Genomic DNA, 18,684 nt, shown 5'->3' on the forward strand with positions numbered 1-18,684 from the left:
GAGATACAATTAAACAACAATCTTTATTCAAATTTCCTTTAATTACTTGGTAGTGCTGTGTTTAATTAAATACATCTATCTCTTGCTGGTTTTAAAGAACTGAGGCTGCACAGCAGCAAATATATCGATGAAAGTACTCCCACTGAGTGCCATGCTATATACCAAGATATTCTGTATTACATGCAATTATAACTGACAGGCAGTATCTTGATTAAGATGAGCTTTAATTAAGATAAATGAGAGATGCTTCGTCATCTCTTTGGAATGAAGAAACTTGCGTCCTAAGATTAATACTCAAAGTAATGAATCTTTTCCATTTTCTTATTGAAAGCACAAATTAGATTTGTGCTGCTTAACTTGACCACCTGTGATGAGAACATGCACCCTTGGTACCAATGCCTCAGCCACAATTTGGTTATATATTTATGTAATTAGTTGTACAGACTTTCAGGACCAAAAAGTGCAAATTGGCAAATTGCAAAACAGGCAGTATTGTTTCTTTCACAGAGTTCTTTATAATTGAAACTAATTAGAAAGAACAATCTATAAAATTCAATATTAACAAAGTATTTTCTCATGAAGGTAAAGGACAGTTATTCTATTATTTTCTGCTGGCACATAAAATCATAATTAGCAATGCTATTGATTACTTGTGTTGATCTTGCTTTTCTATTCTTGAGTAATTTCAACTGTACTATAATTACAGACACTTTCATCTAATTATTTAAAGGGGCTACCCATAATCAAACCCTATCAAATATTTATGGGATATTCCGCTTATCAAAGTCCTCAAGGGCCCTGTATGTTATGATTAGGCAACTCAGTACCACAGTGAACATAGAGGTCAGAGCACATACAGTGATCTGACAATAATCCAAAAACATAGAACGAGCTCTGAGACGTGGGAACTCTGTTGACCGCAATCACTAATCCTATCCAACAACACTAGAGGCAGCCATGGATTGCGCCTAACGCTACCTATGCAACTCGGCACAGCCTGAGAAACTAGCTAGCCTGAAGATAGAAAATAAGCCTACCTTGCCTCAGAGAAATACCCCAAAGGAAAAGGCAGCCCCCCACATATAATGACTGTGAGTAAGATGAAAAGACAAACATAGAGATGAAATAGATTTAGCAAAGTGAGGCCCGAGTTTCTGAACAGAGCGAGGATAGGAAAGGTAACTTTGCGGTCAACACAAAACTCTAAAAACCACGCAAAGGGGGCAAAAAGACCCTACGTACCAAACTAACGGCACAGAGGTACACCCTCTGCGTCCCAGAGCTTCCAGCAAACAAATAGATAAGCTGGACAGAAGAAAAGCAAACAAAATAGCAAAGGAAAACTTAGCTATGCAGAGCAGCAGGCCACAGGAACGATCCAGGAGGAAAACAAGTCCAATACTGGAACATTGACAGGAAGCCAGGATCAAAGCACTAGGTGGAGTTAAGTAGAGCAGCACCTAACGACCTAACCACAGCACCTGAGGGAGGAAACTCAGAAGCCGCAGTACCACTTCCCTCAACCAACGGAAGCTTACAGAGAGAATCAGCCGAAGTACCACTTGTGACCACAGGAGGGAGCTCTGCCACAGAATTCACAACAGTACCCCCCCTTGAGGAGGGGTCACCGAACCCTCACCAGAGCCCCCAGGCCGACCAGGATGAGCCACATGAAAGGCACGAACAAGATCGGGAGCATGGACATCAGAGGCAAAGACCCAGGAATTATCTTCCTGAGCATAAGCCTTCCACTTAACCGGATACTGGAGTTTCCGTCTTGAAACACGAGAATCCAACATCTTCTCCACAATATACTCCAACTCCCCCTCCACCAAAACCGGGGCAGGAGGGTCAACAGAAGGAACCATAGGTGCCACGTATCTCCGCAACAATGACCTATGGAATACGTTATGTATGGAAAAAGAATCTGGAAGGGTCAGACGAAAAGACACAGGATTAAGAACCTCAGAAATCCTATACGGACCAATGAAACGAGGTTTAAACTTAGGAGAGCAACCTTCATAGGAATATGACGAGAAGATAACCAAACCAGATCCCCAACACGAAGTCGGGGACCCACACAGCATCTGCGATTAGCAAAACGTTGAGCCTTCTCCTGGGACAAGGTCAAATTGTCCACTACCTGAGTCCAAATCTGCTGCAACCTGTCCACCACAGTATCCACACCAGGACAGTCCGAAGACTCAACCTGTCCTGACGAGAAACGAGGATGGAACCCAGAGTTGCAGAAAAATGGCGAAACCAAGGTAGCCGAGCTTGCCCGATTATTAAGGGTGAACTCAGCCAAAGGCAAAAAGGACACCCAGTCATCCTGATCAGCAGAAACAAAACATCTCAGATATGTTTCCAAGGTCTGATTGGTTCGTTCGGTCTGGCCATTAGTCTGAGGATGGAAATCCGAGGAAAAAGACAAGTCAATGCCCATCCTACCACAAAAGGCTCGCCAAAACCTCGAAACAAACTGGGAACCTCTGTCAGAAACGATATTCTCTGGAATGCCATTTAAACGAACCACATGCTGGAAGAACAATGGCACCAAATCAGAGGAGGAAGGCAATTTAGACAAGGGTACCAAATGGACCATCTTAGAAAAGCGATCACAGACCACCCAAATGACTGACATCCTTTGAGAAACGGGAAGATCTGAAATAAAATCCATAGAGATATGTGTCCAAGGCCTCTTCGGGACTGGCAAGGGCAAAAGCAACCCACTGGCACGAGAACAGCAGGGCTTAGCCCGAGCACAAATCCCACAGGACTGCACAAAAGTACGCACATCCCGCGACAGAGATGGCCACCAAAAGGATCTAGCCACTAACTCTCTGGTACCAAAGATTCCAGGATGACCAGCCAAGACCGAACAATGAACCTCAGAGATAACTTTATTCGTCCACCTATCAGGGACAAACAGTTTCTCCGCTGGACAACGATCAGGTTTATTAGCCTGAAATTTTTGCAGCACTCATCGCAAATCAGGGGAGATGGCAGACACAATTACTCCCTCTTTGAGGATACCCGCCGGCTCAGATACACCCGGAGAGTCGGGCACAAAACTCCTAGACAGAGCATCCGCCTTCACATTTTTAGAGCCCGGAAGGTATGAGATCACAAAGTAAAAACGGGCAAAAAACAACGACCAACGAGCTTGTCTAGGATTCAACCGCTTGGCGGACTCGAGATAAGTCACGTTCTTATGATCAGTCAAGACCACCACGCGATGCTTAGCTCCTTCAAGCCAATGACGCCACTCCTCGAATGCCCACTTCATGGCCAGCAACTCTCGGTTGCCCACATCATAATTTCGCTCAGCAGGCGAAAACTTCCTGGAAAAGAAGGCGCACGGTTTCATCACTGAGCAATCAGAACCTCTCTGCGACAAAACAGCCCCTGCTCCAATCTCAGAAGCATCAACCTCGACCTGGAACGGAAGCGAAACATCTGGTTGACACAACACAGGGGCAGAAGAAAAACAACGCTTCAACTCTTGAAAAGCTTCCACAGCAGCAGAAGACCAATTGACCACATCAGCACCATTCTTGGTCAAATCGGTCAATGGTTTAGCAATACTAGAAAAATTGCAGATGAAGCGACGATAAAAATTAGCAAAGCCCAGGAACTTTTGCAGACTTTTCAGAGATGTCGGCTGAGTCCAATCATGGATGGCTTGGACCTTAACAGGATCCATCTCGATAGTAGAAGGGGAAAAGATGAACCCCAAAAATGAAACCTTCTGCACACCAAAGAGACACTTTGATCCCTTCACAAACAAAGAATTAGCACGCAGGACCTGAAAAACCGTTCTGACCTGCTTCACATGAGACTCCCAATCATCCGAGAAGATCAAAATGTCATCCAAGTACACAATCAGGAATTTATCCAGGTACTCTCGGAAGATGTCATGCATAAAGGACTGAAACACTGATGGAGCATTGGCAAGTCCGAATGGCATTACTAGATACTCAAAATGACCCTCGGGCGTATTAAATGCAGTTTTCCATTCATCGCCTCACTTAATTCGCACAAGATTATACGCACCACGAAGATCTATCTTGGTGAACCAACTAGCCCCCTTAATCCGAGCAAACAAATCAGATAACAACGGCAAGGGGTACTGAAATTTAACCGTGATCTTATTTAGAAGGTGGTAATCTATACAAGGTCTCAGCGAACCATCCTTCTTGGCTACAAAAAAGAACCCTGCTCCTAATGGCGACGACGACGGGCGAATATGCCCCTTCTCCAGGGACTCCTTCACATAACTGCGCATAGCGGCGTGCTCAGGCACAGATAAATTAAACAATCGGCCTTTTGGGAACTTACTACCAGGAATCAAATTGATAGCACAATCACAATCCCTATGCGGAGGTAGGGCATCGGACTTGGGCTCATCAAATACATCCCGGTAATCAGACAAGAACTCTGGAACCTCAGAAGGGGTGGATGATGAAATTGACAAAAATGGAACATCACTATGTACCCCCTGACAACCCCAGCTGGACACCGACATGGATTTCCAATCTAATACTGGATTATGGACTTGTAGCCATGGCAACCCCAACACGACCACATCATGCAGATTATGCAACACCAGAAAGCGAATAACCTCCTGATGTGCAGGAGCCATGCACATGGTCAGCTGGGTCCAGTACTGAGGCTTATTCTTAGCCAAAGGTGTAGCATCAATTCCTCTCAATGGAATAGGACACTGCAAGGGCTCCAAGAAAAACCCACAATGCTTAGCATACTCCAAGTCCATCAAATTCAGGGCAGCGCCTGAATCCACAAATGCCATGACAGAATACGATGACAAAGAGCAGATCAAGGTAACGGACAGAAGAAATTTTGACTGTACTGTACCAATGGTGGCAGACCTAGCGAACCGCTTAGTGCGCTTAGGACAATCAGAGATAGCAAGAGTGGAATCACCACAGTAGAAACACAGCCCATTCAGACGTCTGTGCTCTTGCCGTTCAACTCTGGTCAAAGTCCTATCACACTGCATAGGCTCAGGTTTAAGCTCAGGTAATACCGCCAAATGGTGCACAGATTTACGCTCACGCAAGCGTCGACCAATCTGAATGGCCAAAGACATAGACTCATTCAAACCAGCAGGCATAGGAAATCCCACCATGACATCCTTAAGGGCTTCAGAGAGACCCTTTCTGAACATAGCTGCCAGCGCAGATTCATTCCATTGAGTGAGCACGGACCACTTTCTAAATTTCTGACAATATACCTCTATCTCATCCTGACCCTGACAAAGAGCCAGCAAATTTTTTTCTGCCTGATCCACAGAATTAGGCTCATCGTACAGCAATCCAAGCGCCAGGAAAAACGCATCGATATTACTTAATGCAGGATCCCCTGGCGCAAGAGAAAATGCCCAGTCCTGAGGGTCGCCACGCAAAAAAGAAATAATGATTAAAACCTGTTGAACTGGATCACCAGAGGAGCGAGGTTTCAAGGCCAGAAATAGTTTACAATTATTTTTGAAACTCAGAAACTTAGTTCTATCATCAAAAAACAAATCAGGAATAGGAATTCTTGGTTCTAACATAGATTTCTGATCAATAGTGTCTTGAATCTTTTGTACTCTTGCCGAGAGCTGATCCACACATGAAGACAGACTTCTAATGTCCATTGCTACACCTGTGTCCTGAACCACCCAAATGTCTAGGGGAAAAAAAAGGCAAAACACAGTGCAGAGAAAAAAAATGGTCTCAGAACTTCTTTTTTCCCTCTATTGAGAATCATTAGTACTTTGGCTTCCTGTACTGTTATGATTAGGCAACTCAGTACCACAGTGAACATAGAGGTCAGAGCACATACAGTGATCTGACAATAATCCAAAAACATAGAACGAGCTCTGAGACGTGGGAACTCTGGTGACCGCAATCCCTAATCCTATCCAACAACACTAGAGGCAGCCGTGGATTGCGCCTAACGCTACCTATGCCACTCGGCACAGCCTGAGAAACTAGCTAGCCTGAAGATAGAAAATAAGCCTACCTTGCCTCAGAGAAATACCCCAAAGGAAAAGGCAGCCCCCCACATATAATGACTGTGAGTAAGATGAAAAGGCAAACGTAGAGATGAAATAGATTTAGCAAAGTGAGGCCTGACTTTCTGAACAGAGCGAGGATAGGAAAGGTAACTTTGCGGTCAACACAAAACCCTAAAAACCACGCAAAGGGGGCAAAAAGACCCTCCGTACCGAACTAACGGCACGGAGGTACACCCTCTGCGTCCCAGAGCTTCCAGCAAACAAATAGATAAGCTGGACAGAAGAAAAGCAAACAAAATAGCAAAGGAAAACTTAGCTATGCAGAGCAGCAGGCCACAGGAACGATCCAGGAGGAAAACAAGTCCAATACTGGAACATTGACAGGAAGCCAGGATCAAAGCACTAGGTGGAGTTAAGTAGAGCAGCACCTAACGACCTCACCACATCACCTGAGGGAGGAAACTCAGAAGCCGCAGTACCACTTCCCTCCACCAACGGAAGCTTACAGAGAGAATCAGCCGAAGTACCACTTGTGACCACAGGAGGGAGCTCTGCCACAGAATTCACAACACCTGTGTCAATGAAATACAGATAGCCACACAATTTAATTCATAGTGCCATAGACAATGAATATGTGTACTGCCACTTCATTTGCACAGATGACTCATGGACTATCTATCTTAAAATTAGTGGAGGTCCCAGTTGTCAGACCCCACCAGTCAGACATATATAACCTATTCAGTGGGTGTTTGATCAGTTTTTATTACAGGAAAACCCCTTTTAAAGCTTTAATAAGTTTGAGCATCTTCATGGTACATTGCAGGTCCCTCTGTAAAATGTTGACAGAAGTGCTCTCATGGCTTCGCTTTGCACTATATAGCATAAAAAGATTCCTTTAAAATACAACTTTTCATAATATAACAATTAAAAATCCCTAAGAACCCCAGACAAGAAAAACTCTTGGCCCACATTAAGGCTAAATCCAGCCTATATAACAATTAACCTCTTTTCGACATTGGGCGTAATAGTACTCCCACGTCGGATCCCTCCCTGTAACAACTCTGCTGGCATCACGGCATGGCCTCTCATCTCTCACACTATCTTACCCACTGCTCCAGGTCATGTGGCGGTTCCTGTTTCTTGCGAGCTCCATATTCTGTGCCTCTGCTCTCTGCATGCTTCCTGGATGTGTGCATAGAGGGGCGGTGCCTGAACTTTCTGGTTCTTATAGGAATCAGGTGCACCTGTCTAATCTGCTCCTGATCAATTACCAAGAGGCCTTCAGTATTTAGTGCAGCTCCACCCAGTGGACTGCACCTGTGCAATGTGTTAGCTCAGTTTGTGTTTAGCTTCTGAATTTGCCAGGCCTTGCTCTGTGTTACTCCCTCTCTAGAGGCTTTTCTCCTTGCCTTGCCTTGATCTTGTTGTCCGCCCTCCAGGAGGCAGAATATCCTGGTCCCTGTGTCTTTGTTCTTGTTCCTTGTCTTGTTCCATTACCTTATCTGAACTTAGTCTTATCTCAGTCTCTTTGTCTGTGGCTTCCTTCCCTGCTGTGTCTTTCTTTGTGTTCTCAGTCTGCTTATGCTCCGCTCTCTTGCAGGTTTGCCTCTGCTTCGCACTCCTGCAGTTCTGCTCTGCTTCGCACTCCTGCAGTTCTGCTATGCTTATCTTTTGCTGCTGCAGAAACCTCTTGCTGCAGCTCCTCTCCGCATTCCTTGTGGTTCCGCTCTGCTTAGCTTCTGTTGCTGCTCCATCTCCCACTGCTCTGCCATTCCTATCCGCAGCCTTGCGGTTCTCTTTCTGTGTGAACAGGTCCCAACCTGTTCCTTCCTACTCCATTCCTTCCTGCTTGTTTCTGTAACCGCATTTCCTGTGTGAACAGGTCTTTACCTGTTCCTTCATACTACATATCTGTACCTGCACTTCCTGTGTGAACAGCTCCCTACCTGTTCCTTCATACACCACACCAACCTGCCCTGTGTCTCTGCTGTTCATGCCAGCCCTGTGTCTCTGCCGTTCCTGCCAGCCCTGTGTCTCTGCTGTTCCAGCCAGCCCTGTGTCTCTGCCGTTCCTGCCAGCCCTGTGTCTCTGCCGTTCCTGCCAGCCCTGTGTCTCTGCCGTATCTGCTAGCCCTGTGTCTCTGTCGTTCCTGCCAGTCCTGTGTCTCTCCCAGCTCTGTGTCTCAGCCGTGCCAGCCTACTCATCTGAGTTTCATCCATGCTCATCTGCTAGTCCTGCCTGATGCCGGCACCAATCCTGGTGTTCCTGTTTCCCAAGTGGGAACAGCAGGCACAGCCAAACACCACCCTGGAGTAGCACCTGGCAGCTACCTGCCTCACAAGCCTGACCTCACCATCAGAGGCTCCAGTGAAGACCAAGGCAGCTGTCACAGTCACGCCCCTTCCAGGGTAGTCTGGTTTGTGGCACAGTGGGGCCACAAACCCCCTAGCCCACGCCCACCAGTAAGGGCGTGAGCGTGACACTCCTTTTGGTGAGGGCTCTGGTACTGAAACCACAATTTTCCCAGCACATGAATAGCTGACATGCACCTCTAACAGCCGACTGTGTAATCGCAATCCACCGGCGGCTGTTAAATGCCGCCTTTAGTCTCTGACAGTAGTATTTATCACACGCTTACTGGAATCGTGCTGCAAATCCTGGCCATCAATGACCCCGTCATGTGATCGCGGGTCATCAATGGGTTGGCATTACGACCATAGGTCTCCAGCAGACATCTATGGCTGTCATAGCAGGTTGCTATGAGCATTGCCCAGTGGTCAGCGTTCATAGCAAGTCAGCATTTCTGCTACACACAGGAGATCTGATCATTGCCTGTGTTTAGCAGAGGTGATCAGACCACTGCAGATTCTAGTCTCCCATGGAGACTATTGAAGCATGCAAACAGTAAAAAAAATGCTTTTAAAAACATTACAAAAAATTAAAAACGTTCAAATCATCTTTCAAAATAAAACAATAAAAAAATCACATATACACATATTTGGTACCACTGCTTTCAGAATCGCCCGATCTATCAATATAAAAAAAATTAACCTGATCGCTAAGCGGCACAAAGAGAAAAAAAGTCAAAATGCCAGAATTATGTTTTTTTGGTCGCCGCTGCATTGCAATAAAATGCAATAACACATGATCAAAAGATCATATCCACACCAAATGGTATAGCTATAACCGTCAGCTCGGCACACAAAAAATAAGTAGAGATGGGCGGACACCTGTAGGTTCGGGTCTGGCAGTTTCGGTCGATCAGTGACAAAAATTTGGGTTCGGGTACCAGAACAGTATCTGAACCCCGGACCCCATTCACTTGAATGTGGGCCCGAACATCCAGTGTTTGCCACGATCCAAATTAGTGAGATCCCCACTAGCACCATGAGAGGTTTTTTATCTATTTACAGCACAGGAGCCAGCTAATGAATATACCCATCAGCCGCTCCTGCTCTCGCTGTTATTAGCGGCAGCAGGATTCAGATGATGAGAGCAGTAATTCCATCAGCTGTCGCCAGTGACCGGAGAAAAACTTTATACCTCCGATTAGAACTGTACACTCACTGTGTCTTTTGACAGTATGGGAACCAAGAATCTCTGAAGGCGGGATGATTTTACCACCTATCAGAAGCGGTGTTTGCCATGCTGTCATGAACATGACAGCGTGACAATCACCCGGTGTTTGGATAGTCAAATACGAATAGTAACATGGACTTCCTGGAGAAGTTCGGTGTCCATGCCTGAACAGTAGGTGTCCGGTATGGATGCCAGACTTTACTGTTCGGGTTCGCACATCTCTAATAATAAGCCCTCACCCAACCGCTAATCAGGAAAAATGGAGATGCTACAGGTCTCGGAAAATGGTGCCATTTTCTTTTACCAAAGCTTGGATTTTTATTTCACCACTTAAATAAAAAAAAGGACCTAGACAAGTTTGATGTCTATGAATCATAATGGCATGTCAGTTTTAGCATTTAGTGAATATGCTTAAAAAAAACCACAGTGGAATTGCACTTTTTTTGCAATTTCACAGCACCTGGAATTTTTTTTCCATTTTCCAGTACATGATATGGTAAACCAATGGTGCTGTTCAAAAGTACAACTTGTTCCTCAAAAAAACAAGCCCTCACATGGCCATTTTGACCAAAAAATAAAAATGTTATGGTTCTGGGAAGAAGGGGATTAAAAAAACGAAAATACCTCTGGCCATGAAAGGGTTAGTAGGACCTCGGAGGACAAAATAAAGGCACAAGCACCCTTACCAAACTGGGACAAAAATGGCCCACTCATGGACTGTCTAAATTCTATGTACCAGACTTAGTAGTACAATAAATAAAGTGTCACGGTGTATTAACAAGTGTAAAAAGTGTCAACCTCCACCCATTTTGAGCTTTTAGGGATGTCACATCCAACAGGGGTTCCCTGTAGTCTTGAGCAGTTGGTCCAAATAATCTTGCCTATTGTGCCCTCTCCATGTGCTCCAGCCCTAACAAGGGCTGTACCCAAGTATAGCTCTCATGATGTGTACCTCAGAAAAATTTCATCCCGACGTATTTCTTTATTAGGGGAGTGTACTTGCTAAGGGGAAAACACAGCATAAAGATCATGAGGCACATATTGCTCACTATTTCATAGACAAAAAAGTGCCTTAGTGTACGTAAACTGACTAATGTCTGAAGAAAAAAGGAATCTTACAGTGGTGAGTATTCTTTCAGGAGAAGCAGAGTGCTGCCATCTCCAATAGGAAGAAATTGGGAGAAAAAGCCACACTTTTACTTTTGCTGCTTTAAATAGATCTCCCTTCTATTGAGGGTGTCCTACCTTAGGGTTAGGGTGGTGGGATCATAAAGCCCTACATGTGGCTTAGATGCCATCTTGTGTATTATCCCCATGACAACATTGTGTATCATCTAATACCATCTAATGCTCCTAACTAGGCAAATTGTTCCCACAAAATGTTGTGTTGTCATAATGCTGTGTCGACAAACTTTTTACTGTTTATCACAGCTGCTGGCTCACACTGTCATCTTACAGCTTGGGAACCACAGTTCTCTAACCAATCAGAGGCAGTGTTTGTCAGGCTGTCATGCACCCTGCATTCATCCAAATGGGGTTCGCGTTCAGGTTCAGGTCCAGGTACTGTTCTGGCCCCCAAACGCAACTTTTTTTCAATGTTCGGCAGGATCTGCCGAACCTCAAACATCCAGGAGTTCACCCATCACTAATTACAGTTGTGGCCAAAAGTATTGACACCCCTGCAATTCTGTCAGACAATACTCAGTTTCTGAATCCAAAAAAACAAGTTCCTAATTGCCGTAGAAACGCAAAAAAGAACTAAATACACAATGCGCTATAGTAACCAATACGGTAATGTTTATTAATAATTAATACGATAAAAATGACAATAAATAATTAACCAGAAAAAAACCTCCAATCTAGTGGAGCGGATTGTACACTTGACATCAACACTAAAACACATGCAAGATAGTGGACTGACTCCTAAGACAAAAGACCTGCTTATTTAAATAAATTGCACCTAGCCGGGCGGTATTACCATACAAAAACCGGCTCTATGAATGACAGGTGATTAAAGTACTAGGGCTCCCTTAAACTATCACTACTATAAGGCATATATATAGTTAAACACGTAACCACCTTCTGAGTGTACCTATAATTTATATTACAGGTCAAAAGAGCAGGCCATATATAACTAACCTTACGTGTCCGTGTCTCCGTTCTCCGGTAAAGGAGTTTAACTATATATATGCCTTATGGTATTGATAGTTTAAGGGAGCCCTAGTACTTTAATCACCTGTCATTCATAGAGCCGGTTTTTGTATGGTAATACCGCCCAGCTAGGTGCAATTTATTTAAATTTCCATATTATGTGATATTGCCATTGACGTCTAAGATGTCTGGATCCTAACGCATTCTCCCTCTCACTCTTCTTATCCAGCAAATTCTCCAACTAAAAATCTATATATTCTTAGTATCCCGGACATATGTCACCAAAATATCTATGTTGGGTTGACTGAGGACAAGGGCTTTAGAAAATGCTGTTTTGAGAGAGCAAAAGCATCAATCGCCTCAGTGGACCAAAAGGAAAAATCCGTACCCTTCTTGGTCATATCAGTAAGAGGTTTGACTATACGGTAAGATGGTTGTACCAAATAAAGGATGGCCTGTACATTGGTGAGGTCCATTAAAGCACCATTAAAAGACTACCCTCAGTCACCAAATCCTGAACCAAAATGGAAAGAGAGTGAGAACTCATAGATGATAGGGATGTGGATAAACAATTGGAGAAACAGTTATTTCCCCAAGAGTTAACCTCACGACTCTCCCAACTGCTAGCAGGATTTTGTTTAAGGAATCAGGGCATACCCAACACAATTTTTTCTGGCAAGGAATGTAGAACCATAAATGATATAGATTCTATGTGTAGCACACCCACATTCATGCATACATTTTCAATCTTAACATGAGTCTGAATAAAAGGAGAACTATCAATTGCAGCTACATGAACAGGATGGCCATGAGCTTCAACAGTATACCCACACTCACCAGCAAATTCACTGTCAATGAGAACTAAGGTGGAACCTAATTCAACAAATGCAGGGGTAGCTATGAGTCCAAATTTGGTTGCCAAAGACACCTTTAAAAAACAACCTATAGTCTGCATGTGAGACAGACTCAAACCTCCTGAAGCAGTCATCTTACATGCTAGTGACTCTTTTTCTTCCTACTCCTTATCTTTAAGAAACTCTTTATAGCATCTGAGACACTGAAACATCACATGACCCTTTCCATCACAGTACAGAAAGAAACGAGCAGGAGTTTTTAATTTTACTCCCACCATGAAAACTCTGGAGGCCATAATCTGCATTTATTATTCAGTCATAGTAGGAAGAAAAATTAAATAGGTCTCAAGGCGCGGTACACATAAACAATTGTGTAAAGGAGGGAACCATCACCACCAATGTGCACCAATAGGAAGTGTATGGGACAAATCGGAATAACACCTGGAAACATGAAGAAAAAAATGAAACAAAGTCCAAGATAAAGTATAAATAACAATATTTATTAAAATATATAGTAGAGTGGAACGGTGGAAAAATACCATAAAAAACACAACACCAGGGACATATAAATGACACTGAGAATAAATTATATACAGTACAGACCAAAGTTTGGACACACCTTCTCATTTAAAGATGTTTCTGTATTTTCATGACTATGAAAATTGTAAATTCACACTGAAGGCATCAAAACTATGAATTAACACCTGTGGAATTATATACTTAACAAAAAAGTGTGAAACAACTGGAAATATGTCTTATATTCTAGGTTCTTCAAAGTAGCCACCATTTCCGGTGACTACGTCTTGAAGCTCATCAAGAGAATGCCAAGAGTGTGCAAAGCAGTCATCAAAGCAAAAGGTGGCTATTTTGAAGAACCTAGAATATAAGACATATTTCAGTTGTTTCACACTTTTTTGTTAAGTATATAATTCCATATGTGTTAATTCATAGTTTTGATGCCTTCAGTGTGAATTTACAATTTTCATAGTCATGAAAATACGGAAAATTCTTTAAATGAGATGGTGTGTCCAAACTTTTGGTCTGTACTGTATATAACAACAGTGGAGGTTCAGCATATATGTGCATACCTGTGTATGTAAGCCATATAGGTATAAGTAGCAGATATACCAAATATTATAAAGTGCATGTGCAAATAGATAGAATGGTGGCAAAAAAGACCAAATAGAATTGCTGGCGCTAAATACTGGCACTAAATACTGGCGCTAAATACGGCCGATATGTGACATAATGAACATGGTAACCAGTAAAATATAGAGCACTAAGCGGGCAAAAAACTAAATGAAATGAAGGCCAAAGCCACCTGGTATTTACCTGCTATGTGGAATGAACGTTCCTGTGATGTGCCGAGCCCCGACGTGCGTTTCGGAGTCTGCCTTCGTCAGGTAGAAGGTGTCGAAGGCAGACGCCGAAACGCGAGTGCACATATATGCTGAACCTCCACTGTGGTTATATATATAATTTATTCTCAGTGCCATTTATGTGTCCCTGGTGTTGTGCTTTTTAATGGTATTTTTTCCACCGTTGCACTCTACTATATATTTTAATAAATATTGTTATTTATACTTTATCTTAGTAGGAAGAAAGGAAGAAGTAAAAAAAATCCTGAAATTATGTGTTATTTCTAAGAAGTCTGTCCAAAGGTACTTCCAGTGACATGGTCTCATCCAGAGACAATGGGGAGGGACTAGGGTTGAGCGACTTTTAGTTTTTTAGGGTCGAGTCGGGTTTCGCAAAACCCGACTATCTCAAAAGTCGAGTCGAGTGAAATCAGCCGATTATCGCGAAAAGTCGGGGATCGACCGAAACACGAAACCCAATGCAAGTCAATGGGGGAGCATAGTCGGCAGTGAGTGGAGGCCAGGAAAACACCTACAGTGCCCATTTTAATGGCAAAAACATCCATTCTTGTTACTGAAGCTTGTCAATCTTAATTTACCTTATAATAATAGTTAGGCATTGGAAATTGGGGGTCATTTGGCTAAAGTTGTGGGGGTTAGGGCTGGAAATCTTTAGTGTTTAGTATTTAGTGGGTCCAGGAAATCTGGACCACGTCACGGCAGTGGAGCAGGGAGAGGTAAGTATTTCAACTTTGCAAGTGCTGTGATCCTGAGCAAGCAGGGGGGGCCCACTCGTTGGCATTGGCACTGGCACAGGGCCCCTCAAAGTACGGCGGTGTGTTTGCACGGCGGGGGCGCCTCCCACCGGCAGCGACACTTTTGCATACTATGAGGGGCCCTGTGCCAGTGACGTCGCCAATGAGTATTCCCCCCACCTGATGAAGGAACCTGCACTTTCATCTGCACCTTCCTCTTTGTCCCTGTGTAAGGTGGTATGGTATGCGGGAAGGGGAACCTGACTTTCAGCAGGGTCACACTCTGGCTGTGTAGCGTGCATGGGGAATGTAGCATTCTGGGTCAATGTACCAGCAGACTCATCTATCACTGGCTGGGCAATGGGCAGGATGAGGAGGAAACACAGATATGGGCCCAAAGAATAAAGTGGGCTAAATGCAGTTCAAAATTGGTAACAGGACTAACCAGGGGGTATTGCTTTGTTCAGTGGAGTACAACTGTAATGAGAGGCTGACACAGTGAGTAGGCCCAAATCAGTAAGTAGGCTAAATGCAGTTCAAAATTGGTAACAGAAGTAAACAGGCGGCACTGGTTTGTTCAGTGTAGGAGAACATCAAGGAGCGGCAGACACTGTTAGTAGGGCCAACAAAACAAGTTGGCCAAATGCAGTGTTTTATTAAAAACAATTTAACGAGAGCCTGAAGATAGAAGCTAGGGAAAGGCAACCTGGAGAACACCTTGGAGCGGAAGACACCGTTTGTAGAACCCAGACCCAACTTGTAGGCCTAATGCAGTGTTGTTTCAACAACTACTTAACGAGAGCTTCAAGATAGAAGCTAGGGAGAGGCAACCTGGAGAACACCTTGGAGCGGCAGACACCGTCTCTACAACCCAGACCCAACTTGTAGGCCTTATGCAGTGTTGTTTCAACAACTGCTTAACAAGAGTTTCAAGATAGAAGCGAGGGAGAGGCAACATAGAGAACACCTTGGAGCGGCAGACACCGTCTCTACAACCCAGACCCAACTTGTAAGCCTAATGCAGTGTTGTTTCAACAACTACTTAACGAGAGCTTCAAGATAGAAGCTAGGGAGAGGCAACCTGGAGAACACCTTAGAGCGGCAGACACCGTCTTTACAACCAGGACCCAACTTGTAGGCCTAATGCAGTGTTGTTTCAACAACTACTTAACGAGAGCTTCAAGATAGAAGCTAGGGAGAGGCAACCTGGAGAACACCTTGGAGCGGCAGACACCGTCTCTACAACCAAGACCCAACTTGTAGGCCTAATGCAGTGATGTTTCAACAACTACTTAATGAGAGATTCAAGATAGAAGCTAGGGAGAGGCAACCTGGAGAACACCTTGGAGCGGCAGACACCTTCTCTACAACCCAGACCCAACTTGTAGGCCTAATGCAGTGTTGTTTCAACAACTACTTAATGAGTAGGGTTGAGCGAAACGGGTCGTTTATTTTCAAAAGTTGCCGACTTTTGGCAAAGTCGGGTTTCATGAAACCCGATCCGACCCCTGTGCGGGGTCGGCCATGCGGTACGCAACTTTCGCGCCAAAGTCGCGTTTCAATGACGCGAAAAGCGCCATTTCTCAGCCAATGAAGGTAAACGCAGAGTGTGGGCAGCGTGATGACATAGGTCCTGGTCCCCACCATCTTAGAGAAGGGCATTGCAGTGATTGGCTTGCTGTCTGCGGCGTCACAGGGGCTATAAAGGGGAGTTCCCGCCGACCGCCATGTTACTGCTGCTGATCTGAGCTTAGGGAGAGGTTGCTGCCGCTTCGTCAGAAGCAGGGATAGCGTTAGGCAGGGTCCATTAACCACCAAACCGCTTGTGCTGTAGCGATTTCCACTGCCCAACACCACCTTCGGTGTGCAGGGACAGTGGAAGCTACATTTTTTTTTTTTCCCCCTCAGCGCTGTAGCTCATTGGGCTGCCCTAGAAGGCTCCCTGATAGCTGCATTGCTGTGTGTACGCCGCTGTGCAAACCAACTGCTTTTTTCAAAGCACAAATCCTCTTGTTCCTTCCTTTCTGCACAGCTATCTTTTTGGTTTGTACACACTTTTTATTTAATTTGTGCATCAGTCCACTCCTTATTGCTGCCTGCCATACCTGGCTGAGATTACTGCAGGGAGATAGTAATTGAAGGACACTCCCTGTTTTTTTTTTTTTTTTTGTGGGAGATTAAGATTGACATTTCTGCTAGAGTGCCATCCCTGTCTGTGTCATCTCTCACTCAGTGGGCCATAGAAAGCCTATTTATTTTTTTGCTTGATTTGGGTTATAAAATCTACCTGAAAAAATCACTACATCAATCAGTGGGAGAAAAATATTGGCCTCAGGGCTTGTGTGCCACTCTTGACTCCTGTGTGCATCATCACTCACTCAGTGGGCCATAGAAAGCCTATTTATTTTTTTGCTTGATTTTGGTTCTAAAATCTACCTGAAAAAATCACTACATCAATCAGTGGGAGAAAAATATTGGCCTCAGGGCTTGTGTGCCACTCCTGACTCCTGTGTGCATCATCACTCACTCAGTGGGCCATAGAAAGCCCATTTTTTTTTTTTTTGCTTTATTTGGGTTCTAAATTCTACCTGAAAAAATCAATAAATCAATCAGTGGGAGATTAATATTGGCCTTTGGGCTTGTGTGTCAGTCCTAAGCGTGCCATCTCTCTCTCTCAGATAGTGGGCCATAGAAAGCCTATTTATTTTTTATTTTTTTTATTGGGTTTATAAATTTTCCCTGGAAAAAAAAAAAAAGTGGGAGATTAATATTGGCCTCTGGGCTTGTGTGCCAATCCTGAGCGTGCCATCTCTCTCACAAATAGTGGGCCATAGAAAGCCTATTTATTTATTTTTTTTGGTTTTATAAATTCTCCCTTACAAAAAAAAGGGAGATTAATATTGGCCTTTGGGCTTGTGTGCCAGTCCTAAGCGTGCCATCTCTCTCTGTCTCTCAGATAGTGGGCCATAGAAAGCCTATTTATTATTTTTTTTATTGGGTTTATAAATTTTCCCTGGAACAAAAAAAAAAAAGTGGGAGATAAATATTGGCCTCTGGGCTTGTGTGCCACTCCTGACTCCTGTGTGCATCATCTCTCACTCAGTGGGCCATAGAAAGCCTTTTTTTGTTTTATTTGTTTTCTAAATTCTCCCTGAAAAAATCATTTTATTTTCTTTGGTTTCTAAATTCTTCCTGAAAAAATCATTTTATTCTATTTTTTTTTTCCTAAAGTCTCCCTGAAAAAAAAACAAAAAAAAAACAAATCAGTGGGAGATTAATATTGCCCTTTCTGCTTGTGTGCCAGTCTTGACTCCTGGGTGTGCCATCTCTCTCTCTCTCTCCAATTGTGGGCCATAGAAAGCCTATTATTTTTTTAGCTTGATTTGGGTTCCAAAATCTACCTGAAAAAATCACTACATCAATCAGTGGGAGATAAATATTGGCCTCTGGGCTTGTGTGCCACTCCTGACTCCTGTGTGCGTCATCTCTCACTCAGTGGGCCATAGAAAGCCTTTTTTTGTTTTATTTGTTTTCTAAATTCTCCCTGAAAAAATCATTTTATTTTATTTGGTTTCTAAATTCTTCCTGAAAAAATCATTTTATTCTATTTTTTTTTTCCTAAAGTCTCCCTGATAAAAAAACAAACAAAAACAAATCAGTGGGAGATTAATATTGCCCTTTCTGCTTGTGTGCCAGTCTTGACTCCTGGGTGTGCCATCTCTCTCTCTTTCTCCAATTGTGGGCCATAGAAAGCCTATTATTTTTTTTTAGCTTGATTTGGGTTCCAAAATCTACCTGAAAAAATCACTACATCAATCAGTGGGAGATAAATCTTGGCCTCTGGGCTTGTGTGCCACTCCTGACTCCTGTGTGCGTCATCTCTCACTCAGTGGGCCATAGAAAGCCTTTTTTTGTTTTATTTGTTTTCTAAATTCTCCCTGAAAAAATCATTTTATTTTATT

The sequence above is a fragment of the Ranitomeya imitator genome, chromosome 1, assembly GCF_032444005.1.
Source record: "Ranitomeya imitator isolate aRanImi1 chromosome 1, aRanImi1.pri, whole genome shotgun sequence".
In the NCBI taxonomy this organism is placed as follows: domain Eukaryota; kingdom Metazoa; phylum Chordata; class Amphibia; order Anura; family Dendrobatidae; genus Ranitomeya; species Ranitomeya imitator.